This window comes from Carlito syrichta, unplaced genomic scaffold (assembly GCF_000164805.1).
Source record: "Carlito syrichta isolate Samal-C Ts95f unplaced genomic scaffold, Tarsius_syrichta-2.0.1 Scaffold316392, whole genome shotgun sequence".
NCBI classification, from domain to species: Eukaryota; Metazoa; Chordata; class Mammalia; order Primates; family Tarsiidae; genus Carlito; species Carlito syrichta.
The window spans coordinates 464073-470195 of NW_007260488.1; positions in this window are offsets into that span (position 1 = coordinate 464073).

Sequence of the window (6123 nt, forward strand, 5' to 3'; positions counted from 1 at the left end):
CAAAGTGGCTACACCACTTTACATTTCTACCAACAGTATATGAGAGTTCCAATTTCTCTACATCCACACCAATGCTTTTTATTGTCTGTCCTTTTTATTATAGCCATCCTAATGGATATAAAATTTTTATCTCACTGTGGTTTTAATGTGTGTCTCTCTAATGACTGATTTGAGCATCTTTTCATGTATTTATTGGACATTTGTGGGGTTTTTTGTTTGTTTGTTTTTGGACAGTCTTTCACTCTGTTGCCCAGGCTGGAGTGCAGTGGCAGAATCCTAGCTCACCACAGACTCAATCTCCTGAGGTCAAACAATCCTTCCACCTCAGTCTCCTGAGTAGCTGGGATTACAGGCGTTATGTCACCACACCTGACTACTTTTTTTGTTTTTTTTTGTAGCGATGAGATATTACCATATTGCCCAGGCTGGACTAGTCTCGAACTCATGGACTCAAGTTCCAGGTCTCCCTAAGTGCTGGAATTACAGGCATGAGCCACCATGCCTGGTCAACATTTATACATCTTCTTTGGAGAAATGTCTATTCAGATCCTTTGCCAACTTTTCAATTGGTTCGTCTTTTTATTATGGAGTTAGAGGAGTCCATTACAAAGTCTAGATAGATACACCTCCCTTATCAGATATTATCTGCAAGTATTTCCCCCATTCTTTTTATTTTCTTGATGGTTTATAGCACAAAAGTTTTTCATTTTGGTGAAGTCCAATTTACCTATTTTTTTCTTTTGTCATTGTGCTTTTAGTGTCATATCTAAAAAACTATTGCCTAACTCAAAGTCACAAATATTTACTTCTGTGTTTTCTTCTAAGAGTTTTACAGTTTCTGCTCTTATATTTAGTCTGTGATTCATTTTGAGTTCATGTCTGTGTACAATATACAGTGAGGTCCAGTTTCATTCTTTTGTAGGTAGATATCCAGTTGTCCCAACACCGCTGGCTGAAACACTTTTCTTGCCCATTGAATGGCCTTGGCAACTACCTTTCTTCTCCATTCCTTTGGCTTTTTAAATCATATACTTCCCAGTCTTCTTCCTGCATCTCTGGCCCTTCTTTCTCCCTGATGATCCTCTCCCTCTTTGGGCTGTCCCTTCCTCTTCTCACTCCACATGTTCCTCAAGGTGATCTCACCCACCAGCCCTCTCCGCCTGGACCTTCAGACCACTGGTGCAGCACCTGCTCTCTGGACACCCACTCCTGGAGATGTCCGAGGGTGACTCACCCTGTCTACGTCCGACCTGGTTACTTCCTCCACATCTATTCTCCATGTTAATGGAGGTCCTCCAAGACGCAGATGTCAAGACAGAAATAAATGTACAAGAGATTTTGGGAAGGGAGAGACGCCTGTTCAGATAGAGGAGAGAGGAGCAGGAAAAGGAGGGAGAGCCTCATGGCCAGGGCAGGTCTGACATCCGTGAGGGGAGAGTGGAAAGGAAGGGAGGCTGGGTGAAAGGGCCCTTGGGTTGTGCTGCAGCCCTGAGAAAGCCTCAGCCAGGCCCACAGGAAGCTCTGGAGCGAAGCCCACCTGGAGGAGGCCCCTGTGAGGCAGGGATGGACCGCTCTGATGCAGATGGCTCCAGCCCACTGAATCCAAGACCTTCTTTATGATCCTATTTACTTGGCTTCTCTGGCAGTGCAGACAACTGTATATGCCTGGGATGTGAATGCCACAGGTCACCCCTGTTTTTCCCAGATGCCAGTCAAATTATCTGCCCATCTGAGCTGTCAGGAAAACAATCTGATTAATGCAATTGCTCATGAAATAAAACACATGCCAGGGCAGAGCCCCTGACCCTGGGATGGGGACATAGCTGTTTAAGGACTTTGCAGCTTTTCCCTGAAACAAGTAGAGCCCTGCAGGTCACAGTTTGTGCAGGGGCATAGTCATGCAAACAGCACATATCACCAGCACTGCCCATGAAATGCCCTTGACTCCTGTGAAGTGTGGTAGGCATGGCTTGATCAGTCTTCATATCCTGACACCTCTGAGCAAAAGGGAAATCCACGTACAAGAGATCAGGGCATTTAAGGCATTTTACCTTGAAGATGACTCCAATCCTGGGCGGGGAGTCACAAGAATCCTCCTGAGTTTCTGTTTGCTGCGGGGTTATTCCATTCCAGTTCACATTAAGCCTCTATTAATAGATACATTGCATGTTGTCCAGATGTGTTTACTGCTCTGAGCTGCACCATACCTGGGTTCCAAAGTCAGCTTGAGTCATGTGGGCCCAGATGTCAGGCCCCAGAAGGCTGACAACCACAAATGGGGCTGGGGAAGGAAGCTGCCCTTGTGAGCAATAGACAGAGTTCGTCTCCAGGTCCATGCCCCAAGACCTTCCCTCCCCAACTGGTTGAGTGCTGCCTCTCTCCAGGCCAGTGGGAAGAGGTCCAGGGTGGTGGTTAAAAGACTGGGCTGTAGGTTCGGACCACCTGAGTTTGAATCCCATTTCTGCCACTTATGGACTCTGTGACCTTGGGCAAACGACTTCGTGTCTCTGTTCTTCAGTTTCTCGCTGGAATAACTGTAGCCTGGCTGGGATGCACTGTAGGCAGGTTTGCACAGCACCAGGCTTGCCAACAGACCTCACTCAACCAGACAAATACTGCAGACCATCAGATTGGGAGACAGGTATTATTTGACACCAACTAAGTGCCAGGCTCTGTGCTAGCCATGTGACATTTTTACCAGGTCATTATTTCCATTCCCACTTTACAGACGTTATGGATAAAATAAATGGTGTCTGGGACTCCAAGAAAATGGAGGCCCAGAGTGCTTTAAGTAACTTGCCCAAGGTCACAGAATTACCAACTGAACCCAGCCCAGACTGATGCCACCACCCATTCTCCTGGCCACCAAGCTCTCTGCCTCTGTCCGATGGGTGGCCAGGCTTCTGTCTAGAATGCAGACGCCTTCTAGGAGTTTCAAAGAGAGGGAATTTCATGCAGGGAATTGGTAACATGTGTGGAAATAACTAAATGTCGAAAAGGAAGCAGTGAGGCCATCAGAAATCAGCAAGAGGGGGGCAGCAGGCTGAGGGAGATGTGGTGTGGTCAGAGCCCAGGAGCTGGGGCCACAGCAGGCTGGCCGCCAGCAGCCAAGACCCAGAAGAGCCACAGTCATAGCCAGAAGCGCCATGGAAGGTGGAGTGAGGGGACAGATGCCCTGGCCCCTCCATTTCTCCAGCCCACTGGACCTACCTGGCTGCAAGGAGGCAGGGGACCTGGGAAATGTCAGCCGATGGCTGGGAGAGGAGCCCAACAATGACCAGATAGAGTGTAACATGGGTCTGCCACATGACCTCTGAGAACAATTTGAGTGGAGCAAAGGGAAAGACGCCCTTCCCGGAGAGGGGCAAGGGAAAACGCCAAGGCACAGAGTTTGTGGAACTGCCTGCTCTGATGTAGCAAGAATGGCAGAGAGACCAGGCACTGTGGAGGAGAGACACAAGTTCCTGTCTCGTCCTCTGTCATTCGGCTTGACCTCTGAATACCCTTGCTGGGTGCCGGAGGACCTCCCACTTTCTAAGTTCACGCTTCCAGGACTCATGTGAAAGGCATGAAGCGTAGGTAGGCGGCCCAGGGGCTGCCAGCCAGAGGCATGAAGACTCCAGATTACAGCCGCAGTGTCACCTCCAGGATACACTTGCAGCTGGCTTTGAGCTCTGTTCCAGCTACTGCATCTCCCAGCCTGGTTCTCAGTCCTCCTACAGATTCTGGGAGCACCTCTATATCCTTTTCCCCTTTAACTGGCCACGGTTAATTTCTGTTGTTTGTTCCCAAGAGCCCAGATTTATACATCTTAAAGGAGGAAAACAGGAAATCAAAAATACCGATTTTCCCTTTAAGAAGATCATTAGCTTTTCCCAAAATACTTGATTATGAAAATTTTCAAAATTCAGGTCAGGCACAGTGGCTCACAATTGTAACCCCATCACTTTGGGAAGCTGAGATGTGAGAATTGCTTGAGCCCAAGAGTTTGAGACCAGCCTGGGCAACATAGCGAGACCTCCTCTCTACAAAAAAAATCAAAAAATTAGCCAGGCATGGTGGCACATGCCTGTAGTCCCAGCTACTCAGGAGGTTGAGCCAGAAGGATTGCCTGAACCCAGGAGGTCAAGGCTGTGTCAAGCCATGATTATGCCACTGCAGTCCAACTTTGGAGACAGAGACCCTGACTCAACAGGAAGGAAGGAAGGAAGGAAGGAAGGAAGGAAGGAAGGAAGGAAGGAAGGAAGGAAAAGGAGAGAGAAACAGAGAGGGGGGAGGGAGGGAGGGAAGGAAGAAAGTTTTCAAATTTCAAGCACACAAGCTCTACAATAACACATTACTAAACAAAGAACACACAAACTGACTAGAAAATTTCTTCATTGTGAAGTAAACATTTCAACTCTTTGGACTTTTTCCAAAGCTTGTGCCTCATTGTCTCGGATAATTGCATAAAATTAAAAGACAACTCCTGACAGGAAGCAGTGTGTTCTTCTTAAAAGCAGAGATGGCACTAGTTGCCTAACTGTGAATCCCAGCTCCAGCCTGCTTGGGCTCCTCAGGAAAAGGCAGGGCAATACCAGAACCTGCTCCTAGAGTGGTCACGTGAGTTAAGCACACAGAACAGTGCCAGGAGCATAGACAACACTCCATACGGGTTCTGGGGAAAATCCATGACAGCCCATAAACTTGGCTGTTGATAAAAATGAACGGGCAGTATCCTCAGTAGCTTTCCTCTCTTGGGCTTGCTTATGTTCTAGATTCCTAGAAGCCTCGCTGGAACTCCTGGTTTTCTGATAAGCCATTTCAAAAATACTTGCTTTTCTACTTGAGCCACTAATTCATGAAGTGCTTCTCGTGGCTTGTTGAAACCTAAGTCTGATGTACAGCTGTTTGTTCTGCTCCTCCTTGACAGTTTGTAGGGAGACAAGGCTGCAAAGATAGGCTGTTGCTAGATCGTTTAGAACTTCAGATGACTGTGTAAGGAGCCTCTATCTTAGGGGCAAAGGAAGCCACTTGTCTTTCAGAGTATTTGATACCGCTGTTGTAACAAATACTCACATGTGTGTACACACTAACACAGGAAGGCAAGCACATGCACACGCTACATATGTGCACATATGCACATGCACAATCACATATGTGGCTTAACGCAAACTTTCTTACACTGTGGATCTGTTGGTTTGGAGCTGTCCTCTGGTGGTATTCCGGGGTTCCTGCTCCTTCCATCCTGGGAAGCCGGTGCTCTCACCCACCCCTGGCTTCTTCAGAGTTCCTGCCATAGGTACGGTCTTCCCACCCCCCTACCCTTGTCTTGGGCAGGACCAGGAGCTGCTGGGAGTCTGACTGGGACCACATTAACCTGCTGCAGGCTGTTTCAGAGTCCCCCAGGGACCCCAGATGTTCCTGAAAAGAGGGAACCCTGACTGTGCCCGTAGTTCCAAGCTGCCGTTGTCAATCTCTAAGTCCCCATAGATGCTAGGAAAATCTAGTGGTCATGTTCAAAGACGGGTCTCCTGCTGCTGCCTTTTTAGGGGGATGAGACACCCTGGCAGCCCTGACTGCAGATAGCTAGTGAATCTGGAAGATCAAACTTGCCCCGGTCTTTATCACCTCGGCTCCTTGCTTGTCACTGTCTTTATGCTGTTGTCTCGCTGGTTCTCAAGCGCAGTAGCTCTCCAACCTTAGCTGGCACCTAAGCTGAGCCCTCCCCGCGGCAGGGCTTGTTCCAACACATTGCTGGCGTCCACCCCCAGAGTGCCCGCTTCTGGATGGGTCCTGAAAACTTGCTTTTCCAACGAGCTCCCAGCGTTTCTGATGCTGGTGGTCCCGAAACCACATTTTGGGAACCACCCCTCTAGAAAGTGCGGTTCCTTTTGCAAGAAGGAACCGGGTTTGCTTTTGCTCCACAAACATCCATTCTAAGAGCCCGGCTGGGCTCCTGGCACACGGCGAATCAACGAGACAGGGTGCCAAAGCAAAGCCAGAGGAAGGACGGGATAACGAGCGACGGAGGAAGGCGACCCCGTTCGCCAGGCCCCGCCCTGGGCCAGGCGCTGGTCTGGCGGCGTCAGTCAGACACCGCGACGGGAGACCCCAGCCGGGGCGGCCGGCGTCCCGGCCCTT